This window comes from Diceros bicornis, chromosome 25 (genome assembly GCF_020826845.1).
Source record: "Diceros bicornis minor isolate mBicDic1 chromosome 25, mDicBic1.mat.cur, whole genome shotgun sequence".
In the NCBI taxonomy this organism is placed as follows: Eukaryota; Metazoa; Chordata; class Mammalia; order Perissodactyla; family Rhinocerotidae; genus Diceros; species Diceros bicornis.
The window spans coordinates 18,950,302-18,978,066 of record NC_080764.1 but is presented as its reverse complement, the minus strand read 5'-3'; the positions used below and the strand labels follow the sequence as shown (position 1 = coordinate 18,978,066).

The 27,765-nt window shown below is 37.9% G+C and overlaps 1 protein-coding gene across 2 annotated transcripts in view; it reads right to left on the bottom strand.

The window, feature by feature from the left end:
* SLC41A2 (solute carrier family 41 member 2) overlaps positions 1 to 27,358 on the bottom strand; it is a 131,862-nt gene extending 104,504 nt beyond the window's left edge. Inside the window, exon 1 of one of the 2 annotated variants that reach the window (XM_058568525.1) lies at positions 27,308 to 27,358. The gene's annotated coding sequence lies outside the window, so the exon portion shown is untranslated. Of the gene's footprint in view, positions 1 to 27,149; positions 27,228 to 27,307 lie in introns of those variants that run through there. The other variant, XM_058568526.1, reaches the window with a different exon arrangement.
* Between the last annotated feature and the right edge of the window lie 407 nt (positions 27,359 to 27,765).

Sequence of the window (27,765 nt, the reverse complement as noted above, 5' to 3'; positions counted from 1 at the left end):
CAAAGAGGCTTATGCACCCCTATGTTCATTGCAGCATTATTCACTATAGCCAAGAAGTGGAAGCAACCCAAGTGTCCCTCGACTGATGATTGGGTCAAGAAGATGTGGTATATATATATACAATGGAATACTACTCAGCCATAAAAAAAGACAAAATTGTCCCATTTGCAACAACATGGATGGGCCTGGAGGGTATTATGTTAAGTGAAATAAGCCACAGAAAGAGAAAGACAAACACTGTATGATCTCACTCATATGTGGAATATAAACCAACACATGGACAGAGAAAACTGTATTGTGGTTACCAGAGGCAATGGGGGTAGGGGGTGGGCACAAGGGGTGAAGGGAGACATATATATGGTGATGGACAAACAAAAATGTACAACCAAAAATTTCACAACGTTATAAACTATTAAAACATCAATTAAAAAAAAACTGTCTGCCAAGAATACTCTATCCAGTAAAGATATCTTTCAAATATGAAGGAGAAAGAAAGGCTTTCCCAGCAAAACAAAAGCTGAGGGAGTTCATTGCTACTAGACCTGCCTTACAAGAAATGTTGAAAAGAGCTCTCTTACCTGAGATGAAAAAACAAAGGTATACAAAGCATTAAGCAAGGTGATAAATAGATAGACAGAATCAGAAAATTGCAACTCTATATCAGAATAGATTAGTAAACACTTAATTATTACACAAAGGTTAAAGGGAAAGGAAGCATTAAAAATGACTATAGCCACTTTAATTTGATAATGAACTCACAATACAAAAAGGGATAATTTGTGAAAACAAAAACATAGAAGGGGAAGAAGAAAAGGACAGAACCTGCCTAGGCAAAGGAAGATAAGATGCCATCAGCAGAAAAAGGACTATCTCATCTATGAAATCTTTTACACAAACCTCACAGTAACCACAAAACAAAAATTCAGAGCAGAATTACAAAACATAAAAAAAGAGTAAACAGAAACATATCACAGAAAACCACCAAAATGAAATGGCAGATAGAAACACAAGAAAAAAGAAACAACGGAAATATAGAGCAACCAGAAAACAAAAGATAAAATGGCAGTATTAAGCCCTCATATATCAATAATCACTCTAAATGTAAATGGATTGAATTCACCAATCAAAAGACACAGATTGGCTGGATGGATTAAAAAACAAGATCCAACAACATGCTGCCTCCAAGAGATCCATCTCAGCTCTGAAGAGAAACATAGGCTCAAAGTGAAGGGATGGAAGATGATACTCCAAACAAGTAGCAACCAAAAGAAAGTGAGTGTAGCCATACTTATATCAGACAAAATAGACTTCAAGCCAAAAAGGATAACACGAGACAAAGACGGACACTATAGAATGATAAAGGGGACAATCCATCAAGAAAACATAACATTTATTAATATATATGCACCTAATGTAGGAACACCAAACTATATAAAGCAACTATTAACAGACCTAAAGGGAGAAACTGACAGCAACACAATAATAGTAGAGAACTTTAATACTCCACTTACATCAATGGATAAATCATCCAGATAGAAAGTCAACAAGCAAACGTTGGCCTTAAGTGAACCACTAGACAAGATGGACTTAATAGATATATACAGAACATTCCATCCAAAAGCAGAAGAATACACATTCTTCTTAAGTGCACATGGAACATTCTCAAAGATAGATCATATTCTGGGAAACAAAACAAGTCTCAATAATTTTAAGAAGACTGAAATCATACCAAGCATCTTTTCTGACCACAATGGTATGAAACTAGAAATCAACAAGAAGAAAGCTGGAAAAGTCAGACATATGTGGAGACTAAACAACACGCTACTGAACAACTAATGGATCAACAAAAAATTAAAGCAGAAATAAAAAAATACCTGGAGACAAATGAAAATACAACATACCAAAATCTATGGGATGCAGCAAAAGTAAGAGGGAAGTGTATATATGTATAGCAATACAGGCCTATCTTAAGAAACAAGAAAAATCTCAAACAATCTAACACTACACCTAAAGGAACTAGAAAAAAGAACAACAAATGAAGCCCAAAGTCAATAGAAGGAAGGAAATAATAAAAATCAGAATGAAAAAAATGAAATAGAGACTAAAAAGACAATAGAAAAGATCAATGAAACTGAGAGCTGGTTCCTTCAAAAGATAAACAAAATTGACAAACCTTTAGCTAGACTCACTAAGAAAAAAAGAGAGACGGCTCAAATAAATAAAATCAGAAATGAAAGAGGAGAAATTACAATGGATACTACAGAAATACAAAGGATTATAAGAGAATACTATGAAAAGCTATATGCCAATAAATTGGATAACCTAGAAGAAATGGACAAATTCTTAGAATCATATAATCTTCCAAAATTGAATCAAGAAGAAATCTTGACTAGACCAATAACTAGTAAGGAGATTGAAACAGTAATCAAAAAATTCCCCCAAAATAAAAGTCCAGGACCAGGTGGCTTCTCTGGTGAATTCTACCAAACATTTAAAGAAGATTTAATACCTATCCTTCTCAAACTCTTCCAAAAAACTGAAGAGGAGGGGATGCTTCCAAACTCATTCTATGAGGCCAACATTACCCTGATACCAAAACCAGACAAGGACACACAAACAAGAAAATTATAGGCCAATATTGCTGATGAACATAGATGCAAAAATCCTCAACAAAATATTAGCAAATCAAATATAACAATACATTAAAAGGATCATACACCATAATTAAGCGGGATTTATTCCAGGGATGCAAGGATAGTTCAACATCCGCAAATCAATCAATGTGATACACCACATTATCAAAATGAATAAAAATCACATGATCAACTCAATAGATGCAAAGAAAGCATTTGACAAGATTCAGCATTTATGATAAAAAAAAAAAACTCTCAATAAAGTGGGTATAGAAGGAAAGTACCTCAACATAAGAAAGGCCATATATGATAAACCCACAGCTAACATCATACTAAACAGTACAAAACTAAAAGCTATCCCTCTAAGAACAGGAACAAGACAAGGATGCCCACTCTGACCACTCTTATTCAACATAGTATTGGTAGTCCTAGCCAGAGCAATTAGGCAAGAAAAAGAAATAAAAAGAATCCAAATTGGAAAGGAAGAAGTAAAACTGTCACTATTTGCAGATGACATGATTTTATATATAGAAAACCCTAAAGAATCGACCATAAAACTACTAGAAATAATAAATGAATACAGTAAAATTGCCAGGTACAAAACCAACATACAAAAATCAGTTGCATTTCAAGACCCTAACAATGAACTAGCAGAAAGAGAAATCAAGAATAGTATCTCATTTACAATCACAACAAAAAGAATAAAATACCTAGGAAGAAATTTAACGAAAGAAGTTAAAGACCTATACACTGAAAACTGTAAGACATAGTTGAAATAAATCGAAGAAGACACAAGGAAATGGAAAGACATTCCATGCTGATGGATTGTAAGAATAAACAGAGCTAAAATGTCCATATTACCTAAAGCAATTTATAGATTCAACGCCATCCCTATCAAAATCCCAGTGACAGTTTTCACAGAAATAGAACAAAGAATCCTAAAATTTATACGGAACAATAAAAGACCATGAATAGCCAAAGCAATCCTGAGAAAAGAGAACAAAGCTGGAGGTATCACACTCCTTGATTTCAAAATATATTACAAAGCTATAGTAATCAAAACAGCATGATCCTGGCAGAAAAACAGACACACAGATCAATGAAACAGAACTGAGAGCCCAGAAGTAAACCCACACATTTATAGACAGCTAATCTTCAACAAAGGAGTCAAGAACATACAACGGAGAAAGGAAAGTCTCTTCAATAAATGGTGTTGGAAAACTGGACAGCCATATGCAAAAGAATGAAAATAGACCACTATCTTACACCATACACAAAAATTGACTCAAAATGGATTACAAACTTGAATGTGAGACCTGAAATCATAAAACTCCTAGAAGAAAACATAGGCAGTACACTCTTTGACATCGGTCTTAGCAGCATCTTTTTGAATATGTCTCTTCAGGCAAGGGGATCAAAAGAAAAAATAAACAAATGGCACTACATCAGACTGAAAAGCTTCTGCATGGTAAAGGACACCATCAACAGAATGAAAAGACAACCTACAAATTGGGAGAAGATATTCACAAATCATATATCCAATAAGGGGTAATATCAAAAATACATAAAGAACTCATACAACTCAACAACAAAAAAATGAACAACCCAATCAAAAAACAGGCAGAGGATCTGAACAGACATTTTTCCAAAGAAGATACACAGGTGGTCAACAGGCACATGAAAAGATGTTCAACATCACTAATTATTAGAGAAATGCAAATCAAAACCACAATGAGATACCTCCTCACACCCAGCAGAATGGCTATTATTAAAAAGACAAGAGGGACCGGCCCCATGGCCTAGCGGCTAAGTTCAGTGCACTCCATTTCTGCAGGCCAGGTTCAGTTCCTGGGCATGGACCTATACTACTTGTCGGCGGCCATGCTGTGGCAGTGACCTACATACAAAATAGAGGAAGACTGGCACAGATGTTAGCTCAGAGCAAATCTTCCTCAGCAAAAAAAAAAAAAAAAAAAGACAAGAAATAAGTGTTGGAGAGGATGTAGAGAAAAGGCAAACTCATACACTGCTGGTAGGAATGTAAATTGATACAGCCACTATGGAAAACATTATGGAGATTTCTCAAAAAATTAAAAATAGAACTACCATATGATCTAGCTATTCCACTTCTGGGAATTTATCCAAAGAATATAAAAATACTAATTCGAAAAGACATATGCACTCCTATGTTCACTGCAGCATTATTCACAATAGCCTAAGACTTGGAAACAACCTAAATACCCATTGACGGATGAATGGATATAGAAGATGTGATATACATAGATATACATATATATCTATATATGATATGATATGTAGATAGAGATATGTATATCTATATATATACACACACATAATGGACTATTACTCAGCCATAAAAAAGATGAAATCTTGCCATTTGTGACAACAAGGATGGACCTTGAGGGTACTACACTAAGCAAAATAAGTCAGATGGAGAAAGACAAATACCATTGATTTCACTCATATGTGGAAGATAAGGAAACAAACACATAGATACAGAGAACAGATTGGTGTTTACCAGATAGGAAGGGAGATGGGGGGAGGGAGAAAGGGGTAAAGGGGCACACGTGTATAGTGACAGATGGCAATTAGACTTTTGGTGAACACAACATAGGCTATACAGAAGTCAAAATATGATGTACACCTGGAATTTATATTGTTATAAATCAGTGTTATTTCACTGAAAAAAAAGACTTTTTTAAAATAAAAAAACTATTCAATTAAAAAAAAAAGAATACAAAAAAGAAATTGCCACTGATTTGATAAGGGATAGATGACCCCACTGCCTAATTGAACTGCCCATCCACCAAACTAGACTAAGAATTGTTGCTGTCAGTACTGCTGCTTCTAATGAAAATTATCTTCAATATTTCTTTTCAATGCCTTAGAATATCCATCTCTTCTCCTTGGAGAGGAAGATCACTAGCAAGGAGAGGCAAAGAGAAAAAGAGAAGGGGCTATGCAGGGGACAAGTGAGTGCTCGGGCCTGGCTCATCTATTTCATCATTCACTCACTTTCCTTCCTTCCCTCTTGTGATTATGGAGGGGTCTTGGAATTCCCGCTGGAGAACATTCTCAAAATATAGGTTCTAGGACCCCAGACCCACTGACTCAGAATATCTATGTTTAAGGCCTATCTTTTTTTTGTTTTTTTTTTGTGAGGAGATCAGCCCTGTGCTAACATCTGCCAATCCTCCTCCTTTTTTGCTGAGGAAGACTGGCCCTGGGCTAACATCTGTGCCCATCTTCCTCTACTTTTATATGGGACGCCGCCACAGGATGGCTTGCCAAGCAGTGCATCGGTGCGCGCCCAGGATCCGAACCTGCAAACCCCGGGCCACCGTAGCGGAGCGCGCGCACTTAACCGCTTGCGCCACCAGGCCGGCCCTGGCCTATCTTTTTTTTTAAGTGCCCCAAATGATTATGGTGCAGACTTCTGTAGACTTGTACTGAGAATCTAATGAGTAGATGAAGTACTAGTTGCCATTTTTTGTCACTTGCAGGTTGATCAGTATACAGAGAAAGTCAGTGTTTAAAGAAAATCAGATGAATCAAACCAATGTCCAGACTAAAGCAGAGAAGAAACCAAGTAGTCCCAGAAAGAGAGAGGGCAGAATAGCTGCCTGAGAGCCTTCCATGTAATGAGAGGCTCAGCTGTACTTCCGGAATTTATGAGATTCCTGGCAGCCTGTTGTGACTTAGATTGAGTTTCTGTTCCTTCAACTCATTCACCTCTTTTTAAATAGTCACAATTTCACTGCCTCAAAGAGACCTTCAATCAAACAAAATACAAAACAAACCTCAAAGGGATTGAACTTTAAGACAAGTCTATTCCCGTGAAGGGCCAGTGACGGATAGGCAGTTTCTTCTTCCTCTTGAAGTGAAATTATCTGGCTGATCAAAATGGAAATGCAGAAAAATGCAGATAAACCAGAAAGAAGGATAACAGTATTTGTATCACCATTTAGTCACCCTTAAGGTCAGAAAGCTCAAAATGCATCCTCAGGAAACTCGACCAACTAACACTAAATAGAAAAATGGAGGAGAGAGAAGGGGAAAAAAGAGGAATTTCCCAAGACAAGTCATCTCTCTCAGAATATCTGCAGGACATGGCTAAGCACACAGTCTACGGTGAGTGAGCCAGCAGGCTCCAGATGCAAAAACACGCCCAGCTCATACTTTTGCTCCTAGTATTCTTACTTTAGTAAAAGCTATTCAGGAGGTTAGATGGAGAGATGGATACTCAACCAGGGCCACTGTGCACAGAGACCATACAGAGCCTTTGTGTAAGTTTAAAAAGGGTGCCTCCCAGAAAAAGGAAGCCCCAGGAGTGGAGCCTTGGGCTGGATTTCAGCCCTATGCCATCCCCTCAGCCAAGCACCCTCAAGCACTGCAGAATCTGCGTTACCTTACACAGCAGACTGGGCAGTTGGGTGAAATAGTAAACCATGCTTAAAGAACATAAAACACAAATGGCGGGCATGTATTTTTGTTGTTGTTTGCTCAGCATCTTTCCCCAGTTTTTTAGCTAATGCTATCTCCATTTCCTGTGTGAAACTGTCCTTCCTCTATTCCATGAGGTTCCAGTAGATCTATGGATCACAGTACCCTACCCTCCAGACCACACACTGACAGGTGAATCGAGCAAGATCCAAGTCCTTCCCTGGAATTTCATACGTTTGTTGGCTTACTATTTCCTGAAAGCCTACTAGATCTGGGGTTACAGTTAACAAAATAGGCACCGTTCCTGCTTCTAATGGATTTTACTTTGTAGTGGGGAAGAAAAAGAATCAGGTGAGCAAATAAATGAATGAGATAATTTGTGATAAAGGCTATGAAGGGAACAGCTGATTTAACAAAGAGTGAATGGCTTAAAGGGCTACTTTAGAGGAGAAGGCCTCCGGGATTCTTCTCACTTCCCTTTGAAATGACATAATTCTGAAGCTGTCACTACGTCTTCCTTCTCGAAGAGTTCCCTCTACCACCACCACCACCACCACTACCACTTGGAAGAAAGCCCATCGACATTAGAAGAGGATCCACAGAGAGAATCAGAGCTAGGCAATGATGAGAGGGTCCTGACAACATAATTAGAACCTCTATTTCATTTATTTAAAGCTCATTCCACTCCCGCTCTTCCCAATTACACAGGCCAATAAATCTCCTTCATTGCTTAAGCTATTCTGAATGGTGCTTCTGTCCTAACAGTTGTTTCTTTAATAATGCAATTTGGAAGTAATAGAAATTCTCTTCTACAGGTGCATACCATGGACCATATTCTCACTATCTTGCACTGAGGAAAATGTGTGTTTCATTTTATCCTTCATTTTATCTAATTAATGAGTGATCATCAGTTAGTCTAATGCCTGCTTATAAACAAGGTCTATTACCTCCCTTAAAGACTCCTTAAACTTTCTTCCTTAAAGAAATAACTTAGAAACTCATTGAATAATGGATTACAATACTTTGTGGTTGATTTAAAGTGGGTAATGTACATATATGCCACTAAATAAAAATCGACTGCTCCATACTGTGATTCATCCCTGAATGAGTAAAAACAACTAAAAATTTTAAAAATAAGTAAATAGAACTGGGCAAAGTTTCCCCTGGCTTTACAGTGCTTAAGTTAAAGAATGCCAGTGGAGATATTTATGGGTCACCCTTTAGCTACTATTAATCCAGTACCAACATAACTGAGAATACAGTGTCTTTAAAACTTTAGTATAGTGGCATAGGTTTACATTCTGAATCTTCTTTGTAACTTATAAAGCAACAAATCTCTAGGAAAAAAGAATCCACTGTTTTATTCACTAATGGCCAGTATTTGCACAAAACAGCAGTTAACAAAAAAAAGCATTAGCAGCAGGTACAAGTAGTATGGTTAAAATTGTCGCTTAGGACTTTTTATTTCCAAATTGCTATATGAAAAAAATTATTTACCTATACTGTTCATATAACATTAATGAAAATATCAGGTATGATTCAAAAACCCTAGATTGAGCAGCTGTATCAAATGCTGTTATTTAGCAGTTTTGTTCCAAAGACTCTTTAGGTTCTATGCGCAGCCAACGCAGGGGCAACTCTATTTTAGCGCCTTAGACCTTTGTGACTCAAAGTACGGTCTATGGTCCAGCAGCACTGGCATCACCTGAATCACCAGAAATGCAGGATCTCAGCTCCCACCCCTATCCCAAACTACTGAATCAAAACCTGCACTTTTAATAGCCTCCCAAGTGATTTGTGTACACATGAAAGTTTGAGAAGCACCTGCCTGTACATTCAAAAAAGAATCTGATTTATATCCATTAGACTAAAAATTAGATGTCAGACTTTCAAATGTGAACAAGGACGTGAGCACTGGTAACACATACAACACTACTGGTGTAAGTGTAAACTGATACAACTGCTTTGGAAAACAATTTGGTGTTATCCACTAAAATTGAAGACATATATGCCCCCATTCCAGCAATTCCACCCCTAAGTAGATACCCGGAAGAAACTCTTGCATTGTACACCAGAAGATACATAAAAGAATGTCCTTAGCAGCATTTTCATACTAGCAAAAAAACTGGAACTAACTCAAAAGAAAAGGTGAATTGTGGGATATTCATACAATGGAATATATGAAGAAGGGTACGATAAACACTAATTTCAAGAGAATGGTTATATTTGGGTAAGTGGCATAAAAGCATACAGGGGGCTGCAAAGGTATTGGTTACATTTTTTCAGCTTGGTACTGGATACCTAAGTGTTTATTATTGTTCTTTAAACTATTCATATACAGTACATGAGTGCTTCAGTATGAATGATATCATGTCAGATTTTATTACTACTCCCAATTATTGTTCTCCTCCTATAAGAGATTATCTCTACCTCTTGCCCTGTTACTTGCATGGTCTATGGGAGGATTATACTTCCTCATCTCCACTGACATCAGGCTTGGCCATGTGACTCGCATTTGCCAATGGAATGAGAGGAGCAGCGACACTTACAAGCACAAACACTTCAGCTATATCTCCTTTTCCCCCTGTCATGAGAATGGCGTGTCTTAGTAAGTGCTGCTTCTTCAGACTGGTCCTGGGACAAAGGTACAATCAGGGCCACAGCTACTGCAGCCAATCCGCAGCAACCCACAGGCAACATGTAACATGAGAGAGAAAGCTTTGCTGCTGAAAGTTTGGAATTGTTTATTACCACAGCATGATCCAACGAAAGCTAACCAAAAAGTATATATTTAAAAAAGGAACCTGACCCACAGATTCCTATCCATTTTAGTTTAGGAGAGTCTCTCTGCCATGCTAAGCACTTAAAGGTTCTGTCTATGGTTAAAGAATTTTAAAACAGTGGTTTCCAAACACCAGTCAAATTTCTCCCCAAATTTTACCAAGTTAAAAAAAATCTTTGCCACCTCATGCCTGTTAGAACGGCCTTCATCAAAAAGACAAGAATTAAGAAATGCTGGTGAGGATGTGGAGAAAAGGAAACCCTTGTGCACTGCTGGTGGCATTGTAAATTGGTATAGCCACTATGGAAAACAGTATGGAGGTGCCTCAAAAAATTAAAAATAGAACTACCATATGATCCAGCAATTTCACTTCCGGGAATATATCAAAAGGAAATGAAAACACTAACTCAAAAAGACATCTGCACCCCCATGTTCACTGCAGCATTATTTACCATAGCCAAGACAGGGAAACAACCTAAGTGTCCATCAACAGATAAATGGATAAAAGAGTTGTGGTAAATATATATTGGAAGGAAATATTATTCAGCCATAAAAAATAAGGAAATCCTACCATTTGCAACAACATGGATGGACATTAAGGGCATTATGCTAAGTGAAATAAGTCACACAGAGAAGGACAAAAACTGTGTGAGCTCACTTACATGTAGAATATAAAACAAAACAAAACTCATAGAAAAAGAGATCAGATTTGTGGTTACCAGAGGCGAGGTGTGGGAGGGGGAATTGGAGGAAGGCAGTCAAATGGTACAAACTTCCATTTATAAGATAAATAAGTACTTGGGATGTAATGGACAACATGATATAATGTACAACAACTATAGTTACCACTGCTCTATAATATATATGAAAGTTAAGAGAGTAAATCCTGAGAGTTCTCATTATAAGGAGAAAATTTTTTCCATTTCTTTTTATTGTATCTATATGAAATAATGGATGTTAACTAAACTTACTGTGGTAATCATTTCACAATATATGTAAGCCAAATCTTTATGTTGTACACCTGAAACTCATACAGTGATGTCAATTATATGTCAATTAAACTGGAAAAAAACTAAAATATATATAGCTTCTAAAAATATATACAAAAAAAAATCTTTCTCTAAAAAATAAGTGTGTATTTTAACACTAAAAATGTAGAAAGGGCAAAATCTCAGACTAAAAAGACAGCCTTTCCATTGAACACATTTAGATTTATGACCAACTCACTCTTTGTTCCCTGTGAAAGCTTTGTCACGGGCCCTGGGTCTACAGCGTTATGTTAGCAAACTATTGACTTAAAGGAAAATAAACTAATACCAGACACTCCTCATGAATTCAACTTTAGTTATAAAAAGAAACATTAATGCTAAAATTGCTTATTTTTAAAAATTAAGAAAAGGAAGTATATTGTATGTATATTGATTTATTTAACCAATATCTCAGAAAATCTGTTCAATGTGCTGGAGGTGGCATTCTGTTCCATTGCAAAGGTTAAATAATACACTTGAAAAATCAGCAGAGCTATGAGTTAGCAGGCCTAAGGCATGCCTAATTACTAAGAGAGGCATTAAATGAGAGTTTAATACTTTCTTATCCTCCCATAGCATAAAAAAGTTCTCATGTAATCTATACCCGTAATTATCACATTTAGTCAAAAGTCTCAAAACTTGTCGATCAGGTAGGTATTTTATATTTGTATAAATACACATAAAACCACAGTACTATCACAGTACTACATATGATGGTTATTATACATTTTACCTTCGGCACTCTGAAAGCATGCATATTGCTCCTTTCATTTTCTCTGAGTATATGTCTTGTATGTTTCTGATTGTTAAATGTAGATAGTTACCAAACAGGATGTATTATGTGGTTAAACTAGCTTTCGGAGAGGTCATGTCAAACAAAACTAGACCTTAGCTGATGTTATACAGATTATTTCCTTGTTTTATAAAAAATTTTGGTACATTCTTTTGAATAATACCTAGTAAGTAATTAATTGTTTAACTGTATAATAGGTTCATAGAGAAGGATTATGTCTACTTAATTTGCCTTTTGCAGCACCCAAACAGCAGGATGACTTTATGGCTGCTTGGTTTTCTTCAACTATTTTCATTTAAAGATCCAAAACTGTGTAAACTTAAATCCTCACCAATTTCTCTCAATGACTAACTCCTTCCATTTAAGCAAAACTATTTTTAAAAGTCTTGGTAGCCTTTTAGAAATCAGTTTCATCATCTGAATTCTTCAGCTTCTCTACTTCTTATCCAAAATTCCCTTTTCCTGAAGAATTTACCATCCAATCACCTTTCTTAGCACATATCCCAAACAGCTCTTAATCATCCCTTTGGTTTTCTCCTGCTCTCTCTGACACCACTTTCTGCCTTCCTGCCATGACCTCATTGCTAAACCCTTCTCCCTTGAGAACTCATCAGAACCCATGAGGACACCCTAATCCCATTTATGGGGATCAAAGAACTTGACTACTGAATCATATTAAAAACTCTCTTCTCCATTTGAGCTAGCACTACAGCTATTACTAAAAATCATTCTCATTTTTAACCCTTTGATTTCATTACTCTCATCCACTGGACTCCCTATATGGCTTATTTTTGGTTCCTGTTTCATATTGACTCAAAACCTTCTAGATTTCCTAAACCAGCTAAATTATTATCTCTAGTCTTCTCTAAGCTTCTTTTATTCAATCAAATTTCCTTTATTCAGCTTTCCTACTTCTATACTTTCTACCGGCTTGTTCCTAAATCCAGGAACTTTCACCTCATTCAAAAGGTGACAATAAAAATATACTACCTTAAAGAAATCTACCCAAATTAATGTAGGATTAAGGGTACAGAAAGGAAAGAAATTAAATGCCAAAACACAGCCAAAATTAAATGCCCAAAACACAGTTAGCAATTTTCCTATCACTCATAGTTTTAAATAGAGAATTTTTAAAAATGAAAGGTATTCATTTGGTCTTCCACTGCCAATTCCCACATAGCAGAGATGACATCTTGTGTTTTCTGTGATATTTAATATATCACTTGACCCTCAAAAGTTAAAAATCATTATGGTGATGTAAAAGAAATCTCCAGAATTCCAAATGTACTCTCGCTGCTTGGCAGAGGTATAATTCATGGTATCCAGTTAAGAATGTACTATAATTAGGAAAAAAAACAGCATATGGATCTGTTCTGCTCATTTCCCGTAGCTAACCAAGGAAAAGGAACTATCCCATAGTAACAATTCCAAAGAACGAAGGTGCCCAGTCAATAACTGTCCCACAAACTTTATAGGGTGTAAGTCTCAAAATGGTCCAAACGACAGCTGTTATAGTAATTTACGTACCTTATCTTATAATTTTTATCACTGTTTCATTTAAAAGTACTTGGAAACTGAAATATAAGAAATGCTACCTCAAGAATACTGTCCTCTCTGATTAAAAGGCTCACCTCTAAAGTTGAAGGAAAGTATCTCCCCCTACCAAGCTTTTTTTTTTGGCTGAAATAATAGAGTTAGCTCCCCACAAAAAACAAGCTTTGATTTCTTTGGCTTAAACTGGAAACTGTCTACTTAAACTGAATTTAAGCACTCACATAGGTTTCATATAGGTAATAGGTAGTGACGTCAAACTTTCTTGGCAAGTTAGGAAAAATGAGAGAAAAGTGAAAGGGCAGTTAACTGCCATTCCAGTAACATTGAATTGTTGTAAAATTGGTGGTCCTGATGTTCTCTAACAAACACAAAAGCTTGAGAAGTCATGGACATGATTCAGCTATTGATATCCAAAAGCTAGCTGATTCTATAAAACAATCACTCTCATTTCTAAGATCACCCACTGACAGAAAAGAGTAACATCATAGGATCTATCATTCCTAAAATTTCTATATGCCTAAAAGACAGCCAAACATTTGTAAAGAATTTAAGCGCAGAGAAATAATCAGTCGATATAATAAATCTTCTGTATAACAAAACTTCAATACATCTCAAGTAATTTTTCAAAGGAAACCAGACCCCAAGCAACTGATTTTGTTTTTAGAATCACAACCCTCAACCCCACCAAAAACACACACACACACACACACACACACACATTAATAAAGAATTTTGGGGGGCCAGCCCCATGGCTTAGCAGTTAAGTGCGCGCGCTCCGCTACTGGCGGCCCGGGTTTGGATCCCGGGCGCATACCGACGCACCGCTTGTCCAGCCATGCTGAGGCCACGTCCCACATACAGCAACTAGAAGGATGTGTAACTATGATATACAACTATCTACTGGGGCTTTGGGGAGAAAAAGGAGGAGGATTGGCAATAGATGTTAGCTCAGGGCGGGTCTTCCTCAGCAAAAAGAGGAGGATTGGCATGGATGTTAGCTCAGGGCTGATATTCCAGAAAAAAAAAAAAAAAAAGAATTTTTTTAAAGAATGCTTTCTTTGGAAGAAGGATACATCAAAAACAAGCCAATGGATCAACTAAAACACAATCCCCGATTAAACCATTTCTACGTATTGAGAAAATGTTGACAGAATAAACATGGTATATGTCCAAAGAACTAAGTGTATTGCATAAACAAAGTACAGTTTCTTCTACCAAGCGCCATCAGTTAGATTATACCTAGCCCATCAAACCAAGTGAAAAGTGGAAAAAAATTCTAACATTTAACTAGGTATTCTGTTTAAACTGATATCAATACATAAATAGTTTTTACAATACAGAAAGCAAACAATTACCAAAAATATCAGTTACTATTACTGTTTGAAACCACTTGAATGGATGGATAGAAAACAGGTTGAACAGAGAACTCTTGTTTTGAAGTTGAGAAACCACCTTTAAACCACAAAAAAGTATATTTCCCCTACTCTGTCTTAAACATTTTTTACATGTATCTTATTAAAAAAACTACCAAACACTGAATGACTCTCTCCTGCAACTGATATTCATTAATTTCCTGCAAACAAGGACTGAGAACATCACCTCCTCATCATTTACTCGTATATAAAGTCACATGAAACTTTATTTAGAAATAATAGCTACAGAAAGTCTTGCTACTGAAAATTGGTATTTTTACTTTTCTTTAATAAAGATTGAGCCGCCTTTTTTTTTTTTTTTACTTTAGCGGCAAGGAAACTTACAGCTACATCTGAAACTCAAATCTGTGATAAATTTCTTCATCTTAATATTATACTCCTATTTTTATTTTCTCTGGTACTGGTTTTGTAATTCTTCTTTTTCAAACCAATATTTCTTGTATGTGTTGTTTTTTATAAACCGACTCAACACCTTTGTGTAAAAGATACTGTACATAAGAATAAAACATAAATAACACATTTCCTTACCAGTTTTCTCTGGCACTTATAAATCTGAAATACCTAAATTTAGAAACTAGGTAAATAGTGTTCATCAGCATTTCAAAAGAGCAGAAATTATTATTCAGAACTTATACAAAAGCATACTCTCATACTTTTACCCTTAACACATCTTTATACTCAGAAAGAATTCAATTTTAAAAATGCAAACATACTCTGGGACCAACTGTAAATATATACTTGACTCTTTATATAACTAAACTGAAAATTGAAAATAAAAGCTGCCAGAATTTTAAGGTGCAGAAAGGATGTCAATGTGTCAACGTTTAAAAGAAAAAAAATGTTTTTAAGAAAAGAGAAAGGAAGAAAGGAAGCTTATGTGCCAAAGTTTAAAAGAAAAATAATGGGCCAGCCCCGGTGGCCTAGTGGTTAAGTTCGGTGCATTCTGCTTCGGCAGCCCGGGTTCAGTTCCCAGGTGCAGAACCACACCACTCGTCTGTCAGTGGCCATGCTGTGGGGGCAACCCGCATTTAAAAAGAGGAAAATTGGCAGCGGACGTTAGCTCAGGGTGAATCTTCCTCAGTAAAAAAAAAAAGAAAAACAAAAACAAAACTTTCTTTATAAGTGAAAGGAAAAAATGATTTGCCACATGTAAGGTTATCATTTTTCTTCTACATTTAAGACCAAGGGCATCCCATAACTTTCAGGGCTATCCCATTTCAAATATCTATGCAGAGCACTTGTGTTCATCCATGGGCCCTTCTCTTTCCCCTGTCCCAGAGGTGAAGCAGCCACTACACCCTGATGATTACCTTCCATTAGGTGATGAAATAAGACAGCTTCAACACCAAGGTCTTCCTCAGCTTGTGGCCCAACATCACCTACCCTGGCTGGGACACCTTCACAATGGCACCACCCATAGGGAGATGAAGCCAATCATCTACCTTCCCCAAACTGTACCTTCCCTGGCACACACTGCTGTGAAGTCAGTTCAGGTGCACAAACTCATTACAAGAGACTATATGTAGATCAGATAAACTATAGGTGCACAGCGTTGTGGTGTTATGTTACTCAACTATCTGGGCATCAAACTGAAACAATGACCTAACTAACTCTTTCAGTATCTTTACTCCCTGCAATCAAGTCTCTCCTCTACCCTTTGGTCAGGGCTGTGTACTTTTTAATTCAAATATCAGTGGCAAAAAAAAAGGAGCCCTTTGGGTTCTAAGTCCAATTTGAAGTTCAAGCTAAAACTGCTCTCAAAGCCACCCAAAAAACCAAGCTAGTTGCCATATAATGGTCTTTGCTCATAAAAATGTCCTAACCACCCTTCTTTCCCAGCTCATTTGAAACTGTGCTCCTCATGTCCACTGGCATAGAGTTCTCTTTTATTCTTTTTCTTTTTCTCACAGAAGCAATATGTGTTCAATGCAAAAAAAAAAAAAAAAAACCAAGGGTGAACAAAAATTTTTTATTCTGGAAAGCCACCATCCATAGATAATTACTGATGACACACTTGTGTATATGATGATTTGACTATATTTTTTCTATATATATGTTTAAAACAAAAATAGGCTCATATTGCACATACTGTTTTGCATCCTGCTTTTTGCATTTCATAAAATACCAAAAAAAATCTCCTAATCTATATTATTCTACAAAGTTTTTTATTTTATTTTTATTATTTTTTTTTCCAGAGAAAGATTCACCCTCAGCTAACATCTGTTGCCCACCTTCCTCCTTTTTTTTTTTTCTTCTTCTCCCTCACCCCTAAAGCCCCAGTACATAGTTGTGCATAGTTGTAAGTTCTTTTAGTTCTTCTATGTGAGTCACCACCACAACATGGCTACTGACAGACGAGTGGTGCAGTTCCATGCCCGGGAACCGAACTGGGGGCGCCAGAGCAGAGCACGCCGAACTTGAACCACCAGGCCATCAGGACTGGCTCTACAAAGTTATTTTTAATGGCTACTTACTGTTACTTCCTGTTTCTAAAACTCCCAGGACCGCTAAGATTTCTTCTTCCTTTCCTACTTCTCCCACTCCACATATTCCCCAATAGGAACAACACAACTAAAAGGTAAACAGCCTTCATTCAATTAACACATCCTAAACACTTTCAGACAACTAATATCCTGCTGTAGTCATTTTTCATAGCTATGATTTGATTTATAGCTTATATTTGTTAGATGATTGTGAATAAATAATTGCATCTGTCCACCAAGCTCCCAAGGCAGGGCCAGATTACCACCACGTCTATGGTGTGTCTCCTCTACAATCCATCACGTGTAATTTAAAATGATAACTCCAAGCAAAATAAGAGTCACAGAAAGGTATGATTTTTCCCAGAAAGACTACCTCATTGTTTCTTTAAAAATTACAAAACATTAAATTATTTAAATTTTTTCTCTTTCGGTGCCCCCTTGCTAATGCTCACACATATGCTTAGACTGCCTGTTAAGCACTGCCCCCAGGGATTGAGAAAGGAATAGGTTTTGTTCTGAGGGGAGTAATATGGGCTTAAATTCAGATTATAAAATCTATGCACAATCAAAATCTCATCCTGAGTATACAGATTTCAGTCAGATACATTCTGAAAAGGAGAATACTATCTGTCTGTTCAAAGGTGTATTATTCATGTAGAATCACTAGCAAATGCTTTATGCTATGTTTGAAATTGTACGGAGCTTACCGGGATATTTGCTATGCTTTCAATAGATGAATAAATCAATAACATGATGTACAGTGGGTGATTTTATGGAGGAATTTCAAGTGACTTATTCAGCAAATCTTCACACTTCAATTAAGAGAGATGATTTGCTTCCAAAATAAGATTAAATGTCAAGAAGTGTCAACACACTAATGATATTGATAGTAGTTAAGAGCTTGGGCTCCAAAGTCAAACTGCTTTAGCTTAAATTCTGACTTTCAGGGGCTGTGGGACCTATGCCTCTACTCAGTTTCCTCTTGAAAAAAGATCTCCTTCACTGGGTTATTGTGAGGCTTAAATGACAATACATGTAAAGTGCTTAAGACAGTGTATTGAGCCTTCAATAAATGTTAATTATATCATCATTATTATTATACATTCTTATAAAAGGCTCAAAACCTAACTTTCCACCTCTTTCTCCTCTTTCTAAGGAATATACTATACCATAGAATCACAAAAATGTTATGCATTACTGTATTGAACTCTTGGCTTATAATTTTCAGATCAATTGTTTTGTTCAAATTTTCTCTAAAAAAATCAACAGAAGGTTAATATTTGCATTTTACACAACTTATCCATCCTGCTTTTAGTTAAATTAAACTGCCACCGTGCTACAACGTATTGTATATATGTACTCACCAGTATATACAGACACTAAACAGTACCTATATATACTGAACAATACAGGTGTTCAGAAAACCACAATGTTTTAAAAGGAAAAACGAAAATGAAAGCTGGAATAGGAAGTAGCTTTTACACTGTTGTTAAATTTAAATATCATATCTCATGTATTTTTTAACTTTAAAAAGATATCTAAATGACATTTTTACAATTTACAAATAAAACAGTAAAACCTTAAAACATACTGTAAGGTTTATTCTGGACTAGAGAATTAAGTCTACTCAATCAGAACGTGAAGCATTAGAAAGATAGAACCCATCAGGAGTTTGCCTGGGTTATTAGGAAACCTTATAATCTAGAAATGCTAGAATACAAGAGTTTTCTGAAATTTCTGAAAACTTAAAAAGAGAATTAGAATGTTACTATAAAAATTCGTTATTAATTGTCTGTTACCTAAAAAATAGAGGAAAGTGGCAGATATAACGAAGAGAATAACAAGCCAGGCTTTGGACTCTGGGGCTACCTATTAACTTTGCTTTCTTAATCATTGATATAATAGTCTGCTTTTAAGTCCCAAGAGATACACTGAAAAAGATTTATTTCCTCATTAAATGTTCCTTTGGCCCTATTAATTTCCTATATTCTTCATTCTTACCTTACCAGGAATATGAATAGCTTATCAAAAAGCCACTCAGACTAAAAAACACTTCTTCAAAGAATAATCCATAAATCTTCCAAAATATTTAAAAACTTAAACCCAAAGGAAAGGAGAACAATCACCCATTCTATAGAACATCAATACCACTTAAAGCAAAAAGAATAGACTTCATTTATATGCATTTATCTCACATAATCTTTTTTAAAAACCCAGGAGATAGACATGTTCATTCATTACAGTTTAGGAAACTGAGTCTCAGAGAGGTTAAGTAATATGCCCAAGTTATAAAGTTAGTAAGATAAAGACACAGGACTTGATTTCATGACTTTCTGACCAACCAACTCATGATAAGGAAGACACTACAGGCATTCTCTGTGTTAGGATCCTTCTATGCCAGTGTAAGTGGCCCTGGGGGACAAGGATTACAGAACCAAGGTCCTTCTGGTGCTCCCTCTCAACGCCACTCTACCCAACACTGGAATCTAGTAAATTGGATTCAAGTTATTTTTTTTTAACACAGTTGACTGGTCAAGAATGAAAACAGCTCCTTCCCAGGTATCATTCGTGATTCACGGGTGAACTCTCTGCACTATTTTCTATTACACAATTAATAAATGAACAAATATTTACTGAAGACCCAGAAATGTAGCCATATCATAAGTTGCCCTTTTTATAAGTGTCATATAAGATAGTGTAGATGGAAGAGACCACTTACATCAGGAGTACCTGCCCCCCAAATGCTCTTACTTTAGAATACATTATTATTATTATTGCACTTTACATGCAAGTCACCCTTTACTAGTCTATGAGTTTTTGATACAAAATTCTGCATATTTCCCACTTAGTCAAAATGTAGGTGTTCACTAAATACATGTTGAAAGAAGGAATAAATGAAATGATGATGAGCTGAACCTTAAAGAACAGGTAAGACGTAGAGAGATGGAAAAAAAGAAGGGGAAGTGCATTCTAACAAGGTGACTGGTAACCAGAGGGAGAAAACTGCTGGGGAAATGAACAGACAGGTCTGAGTAGAAGATTCATGTCACCAAGCAGCAAAATGGTAAACGGGGGAAGATGTGGAATTCCTGAAGAGGCGGCTTAGGACTTCATTTTCTAAAGTAGGCCAATTGTTTTTAAACATTCATTTTTAATGCAGAGGAAGTCTTTGTTTAAATTAAATGATATGTGAAATCCCAATATATAAAACAGGTAAGGGCCAGCCCTGGTGGCCTAGTGGTTAAGTTCGGTGCACTCTGCTTCAGCGGCCCAAGTTTGGTTCCCTGGTGTGGACCTACACCACTCTTCTATCTGGGGCCATGCTGTGGCGGCAGCCCACATACAAAATAGAGGAAGACCAGCAACAGCTGTTAGCTCAGGGTGACTCTTCCTCAACAATAAATGAATAAATAAATAATAAAACAGGTAAAAGCAAAGCAGTAGAGGTTGAAGCACCACTCTGCCCCCACCTTACCTAACTCAAGAAGACCCTGAAGCCCCTTCTTGGAGCACAGTTTGAAAAGCACTGGGTTAGAAAAAACTCTGGAATAAGAGACACTAAGGTCTTCAGATTGGCCTAAGGTTGGCGGCTTGGGTAAGGAAGGACTTGAAATACCATTCTCACTTTTTAAATCTTGCATATTTTTATATGATTTGAACTTTTGTTTATATTGAGTATTTTTAATTTAAAAAGTAATAAATAAGAAACCACTACTCTAAAAAAGCATTTTTAATGGTTAAATTTCTTCAAGTGCATTGCTGTATTTTAATGAATCATTTCCTTATAGCAGGACAGTTTCTTGACTAAACTACATTGCAATGAAAATGAACATCTTTGTGCATAATACTTTCCCATATTTAGAATTATTTCTTCAGCATAAATTTGTACAAGTTAACAGTTTCAATTTAAGTTCTACAATGCACTGCTTAAAATAGGACACTGGAGAACATAAAAATATAATTCAACGAGTGCTTTTTAAAAGCCATCCTATATTAGCAAAATTGGATTCTAGCATTCATGTTTAAGATATATAAAATCTAATTTATAAAACTAATTAGCAAAGTTTCCACAACTCAAAAATATACTAAGGAGAAATGTGAATCAGAACTTGAAATCTCTCTACCTTTCATGAATTTTTCATAACTTCTTCTTGCCACTTATCAAAACTATACACTGAAAGAATTTTTCCTTCACAGTTGAGTTTCACAATCTAATTCTGTGAAGTCACAGTATAGTGACAGTACAATCATTCTCTGGCAACAAACTGACATCATTAAATTCTCATTTGTAAGTTCTTTGGGGTATACAGATGTTCTGTTTTTACTTCTCAGACCAAAATCTATTTTCTGTTGTCTCTCCATGAAGTTCATATGATTATACATTTTAATCTAATTTATTCTCTTTGTCCCCAGCCATCTTTATAAAACTACCTTTGGTGAGTGCTCAGAGAATGTCTATCTGTTCAAACAAAATATAAACGATTGGTGGATCGCCTCCTCCTACGAAAAATCTGTTATTGCTCTGTATACTGGGAGGAGAAACCCCCAAATCAGAAAGTTTGCCGTTCTTTTTCTTATCTCTACTACTGTTTTAATAGAAGAGTACTTTTTGTTAAATTATTATCTTTTAAATAAGTAACTGTGGCTCTATCACTAACATGACTCCAACTGAGAAAAAAGAATTTCTAATAAGACCTTTTTCTTTTTCCAAAAGCAAGTATTACTAGAAGCATCAAGGTCATTTCTACCACTACGTAACAGTTCTAATATTAAGGGTATTTAGACTCTATCAACAAAGATGTGCTTAGTCCCTTCCGAGTCGAAGATGCCAAATGCCAGAGATTCAATGTGAACAAGACAGAAGCAAGGCCTGCTCTCACAGATCTTTCCGTCTTGGTGCAAAGGCACTTAGGCAAACAAGAAATCTTTTATGAAATGAGAGGTTCCAGTACCAAAAATAGTGGAAGATTCTTTAGATGAAATATATTGGAACCAGATTCTGAAATACCTGTAACACTGGGCCAAGGAATTTAAAGTTTATATTTGAGTAGACAAAGACTAGGTGCTCAAAGGGATCTTTAAAACATACGAATCTAATCAGGTCCTGATTAAAACTTTTCAATGGCTTCTCATCTCCTCTAAGATAAATCCAAAGTCTTTAATAAGTTAACTAAATCTTGCATAATTATCCCCACCAACCCAAGACCTTTGGCTGTGGTCACACTGCACTTTTTCTCTGTTTCCTCTATTGTAGGGATTTTCAAACTTCATACAACACAATCTAGTAAGCATCTAAGTGTGACACTCTTATTTTCTATTTTGTTTCTTTTTTAAAACATGCAGGCCATAACCCACTAAATTGATTTTACAATCTACTGGTAGGGGCCTAGGCGCCTGCAGTTTGAAAAACACTAGTTTAGTATACCACTCCTCTCTCACTCCTTAGCCTTCCCACGTGTTCTTTTTGCCTGAAACACTCTTGCGCATCCTCACGCTTCCCTTTACCTGGCTACTTCCTATTCTACTTTGTGATCTTAGCTCTTAAACATCACTTCCCTGACCCTCTTAGATTAGTTCCCCCTCCTCTGTGGTCCCAAAGTACTCTATGCTTTCTAACATTTATTATGCTTTTTTGTAATTGTACTTGTACTAATTGTCTTTCTAGGCTGTAAACTCCACAAGAGCAAGGACCCATTCTTGTTCACTGCTAAGTCCTGAGAACCTAGCCCAGTGCCTGTCACATATTAGACACTCAATAAATGTCTGAGGAGTAAACAAGTAAGGAAATGGACTTGAATAATCTATATATTTAACCACACAATGAAATGATCACCCACTTAAAAATTGTTAAAAGGTTTAGGCACCAGCCCTGTGGCCTAGTGTTGGGTTTGGCATGCTCCCCACTTCAGCGGCCCAGGTTTGGTTCCCAGTGCAGACCTACACCACTCATCTGTGGCTGTGCTGTGTTGGTGACTCACATACAAAATAGAGGAAGATTGCACAGATGTTACCTCAGGGCAAATCTTCCTCAAGCAAAAAAAAAAAAAAAATTGTTGAGAGGTTTAGCTATTTTCAAGGAAAATATATTCTCAGTTCCAATTTTATAAATGGTGATTAAGTTCCTAGACTAGCTTACAAAACACCATTAGCCACAAAACACTTAACTGATGAGAGGATGGCTGCTTATTTCCCTCTCTGCAATGACAACAGAACTTTCATTCCTCTAAGTAGAAGAAAACAGGATTGAAAGGGCACTGCTTTCTCTCCACCCCATCAATAGTTCCTCCTCCAGGAAAGTGACTTATCTAATGGCTAAGATAAGGATAAAGGTCAATATTCCAGACAGGCCCCACCCCTGAGCTCTCACTGGCTCTCTTGGACTTGTATGCCTTCAAGCAGAGAAAGTGCTCCTTTCCATTCCAACTGCTAGGAGGTCAACTCCCTGAGACAGGACTTTCCCTCCCTGCAGGGGAGACATGCAGGTTTTTAGGTGCCACAGTTTCGTCTGGATAGGTAAATTAAGAAGGAACAGAATAAGCATGGGTCTAAGCCAAATTCTCCAATCCAGCTTTACCAGAAATGAAAATTATACTATTATTTTAATAGTATTTTAATCCTCATCTGGCTTCTTGAATCTGCTCTCAATTTGACAAGAATCTGGAGTGGGGGTGATGTAATTAGCACACTGAAATGCTCCAACATGAACAACAGTAACCCCAGGCTGATTTCTGGGTCCTAGAAGAGTAGCAGAGGAACAAAGTGGGGCAAAAGGGAAGAGGAATGGATTGAAGGAGAAGAAGGATTCTTCCACTTTCCCTATGTAGAATTTTTCTTGGTCAAAATGTCTAAATAAGGTGAATCTGTCTTTATATCCTGCAAACTTCCCTTCCAAATTGTTTCTTAAATTTTTTTTCCCCCAAAGCCCCAGTAGGTAGTTGTATGTCATAGTTGCACATCCTTCTAGTTGCTGTATGTGGGACATGGCCTCAGCATGGCCAGAGAAGCGGTGGATCGGTGCGCGGCCGGGATCCAAACCCGGGCCGCCAGCAGCGGAGCGCACGCACTTAACCGCTAAGCCACGGGGCAGCCCCCACATTGTTTCTCATCTTTGCTTTTCTTTTCTCATTTTCCAGACCCCTCATGTCCATTGAAAGATGTCCATTTTCAACACCCACACTTTTAGAAATAGAGCAAGTTTTGCCCAAACCTGCAAAATGTTCTGTGATCCCTTACTGCCTACCTCTCCTATCCCTCCTCAAGTCAAAACTCCCATTTCCAGGAAGCGCAGGTGATCAGGGGAAAAGCAATCGGATTAAATCCATTCACTGAAGATAGAATCACTGACTGAGAGTCCTAGCCTTTGAACCCAGCTGGAGATATATATGTAGTTTTTCATTATATATATATATTTTTTATTTTTATATATTTTATATTTATATACATATATATTAAGTTATACAAATGTAACTACAGTAATTTCAGAGAAAAGATGAAGATGCCTAGAAGTCTATCATAAAGAAGACAGGTCTGCTTTGACCAGCATTTCCCAGAGATCATATCCCTAAAGTTGTTCCCACTTTTCACTACCACCTACTTTCAGTCCTTCTCAATAAGTGACACTAAAAACTCCAGGGGGCAGAGAAGGCCAACTTGGGAAAGCATTTGCAGCTACAGGATATCTGTACATCCAATAACAGATTGGATAGGTTATATTTTCAATATGTTTGATAATCATTCCATTGGCTAAAACAAAACAAAACATATATTCAGGTTATATATTGGAATTATTAGCCTCATTCTACTAAAGAAGTCAATGAGGCATAAAAGGGTTAAATAATGTTTCCATTGTTTTATAACTTAGTAGCTGAAGAGCAGGATTGGACTGCTCTTCACACACTTTTAATCAGCTGCTTCTCCATTATTTCCACCTAGAAATCTTTAATTTTATTTTCTATAACTTTTCTGGAATTTGGTAGTATACTTTTGAACAGCCATATTAGAGTAATAGAAAAATGAGCTTGAATTCCAGGGAAGTGTCATGATTTTTTCAGTGGTTTTTGCTATGCAAGACCTGAGGCTAATGCTGAATTTGTGTACACTCAGAAATTAACCACGAAATAAGCATAGCAGCATTCATTCAGCTGTAAGTGGCTCTTAACTTCACTGCCATCAAAAATATTTATTTGCCACCCACACATGAATATAATTGTAATAAAGACTACACAAACTTAGGAAACTAAGATCTTCCACTTTGCCTGAGAAGCATATGAAATTTTAATTAATTGGTGTTTGCTATTTTTTATTAGTTTGTTTAGCTAGTCACCAAAATAAATTATTTGTATTTCAAGTGACAACTGGGACTTTTCAAACCAAGCATAGGATATATGAAAACGCTGTGTGTGGTCTCTCATGACTCTTGACTTGTCATAAACACACCTTTGTGGCTTTTCTCAAAATATCAGAAAAGGGAAAAGAGCAGTAAGATGCCCAAGAATTGACAGCTAGGGTATTCTGAAAGACTTAAATGGCACTTCACCTTTCCTCAAGTAGAAGCACTATGTTGCTTGGTAAAGATCGGTTGGCTTTTTAGTGAGAGCTAGCCCCCAAACCTAGGATGTTTTTCTATAAATGAATATAATTCAACAACAAAACGACACATAACCCAATTAAAATATGAGCAAAAGATATGAATAGACATTTCTTAAAAAAAGATATACAAATGGCCACTAAGCACGTGAAAAGATGCTCAACACCACTAATCATTAGGGAAATGCATACCAATATCACTTCACACCACTAGGATGCCTCTAGCAAAAATTAGCCAATGGAGAAGGACAAGTGTTGCTGAGGATGTGGAGAAATTGGAACCCTACTATTCTGTTTGGTGGGAATGTAAAATGGTGCAGCTACTTTGGAAAAGTTTGACAGTTCCTCAAAAAGTTAAACATACAGACCCCAAAAAACTGAAATCATATGCCCTCATAACAACTTGTACACCAATGGTCATAGCAGCATTATTCACAATGGCCAAAAAACAGAAACATCCTTAATGTCCATCAACTGATAATGGATAAACAAAATGTGATATTGTGGTACACCAATACAATGGAATATTATCCAGCCATAAAAAAGAATGAAGTACTGATAAACGCTACAACATGGATGAACCTTGAAAACACTGTGCTATGTGAAAGAAGCCAGACACAAAAACCCACATATTGTATGATTCCATTTATATGAAATTTCCAGAAGAGGCAAATCCATAGAGGCAGAAAGTAGATTAGTGGTTGCCAGGGGGTGGGGTAAGGGAGAAAAGAGAAGTGACTACTAATGGGTACAGGGTTTCATTTTGGGGGGATGAAAATGTTCTGGATAGTGGCGACAGTTGCAAAACTTTGTGAATATCCGAAAAGCTACACTTTAAAAGGAGGAATTTTATGGTATGAGAAGTATATCTCAGTTAAAAAAATTGTTCAATTATAGAAAGAGATTACATATATATGTAACATACACGTAAAGGTTATATACGTATATATACACATATATGTAATCCCTTTCTATAAATTAACATTTGGGGGTTTTATTGAGGTATACTGCACATATATAAAGAAAAGAATGAAAGAACACGGTGACACTGAGCCTGAAGCAGTGGATTTGGGGTGTGCCCGAGCCCGCCTCGCAGCGTCCCCACCCGCATCACCCTCCGCCCATCACTCAGCCACCAGCCGCCCGGTGTCCAGGGCCCGGGACGACCCTCCCGCGGTGGCCGCTCCGCTGCGGGCGCCCAGAGCCAGCCTGCCCTCCCGCCCGAGGAGGAGCGTGCGCGGCGGGCCGGGCTCGAGCGCTGCCCGCGGGCCCGGAGGGGGCACGGCGGCTCGGGGGGCCCCGCCGCGCGGCCGCTCCCCGCGGCCCCGGTCCTCCCGCACCCCGGCCGCAGGGTCCCGAGCCCGGGTCCCGCCCCACCTCCCACCTCCAGCACCTGGGATGCGCCCGAACCCGGCGCCGCGGCCAAAGCCGAGACGGTCCCTCCATGACCACCTGCCCCGGAGCGCGGCGGCGGCGGCCGGTGAGGAGAGGGGACCCCGCCTCCTCAGACCCGACCGAGGCAGCCGGGGCGAGGGAGGGAGGGGCATTCACCTAGTCCCCCCGCGGCGGCGGCGGCGGCCGCCCAGGGCCCACGGCTCCTTCCTACTCGCGCGCCTCCTCACGCCGTCGCGGCCCCACGCTGACAGCCCGGGAGCCGGCGCCCGCGGCCCGCTCGCTCCCCGCCGCCCGCCCCGCCCCCGCGCGGCCGCTCCGCGCAGGCGCAGCCGCGCCGCCGCCCGAGGGACACGAACGCCTGGTGATGTGGCCGCGGGGGCGGCGACCTGGAGCGCCGCCCCTCCCGGACCCTTGGCGGCACGCTAGAAGACGCGGACCGAGAACCGGGTGGAGGAGGGGAAGGGGGGCAATTTGAGGGGGACGTCCCCAAGAGAGAAGGGCTGTGGCCTCTTTTCGGCAGCCCACGCCATCCCCACCGACCCACGCACAGCTGCATCACCGACCGCTCCTAGGTCCGAACCCCGAAATCTATGACTCATGATTTCTGTTCTCAG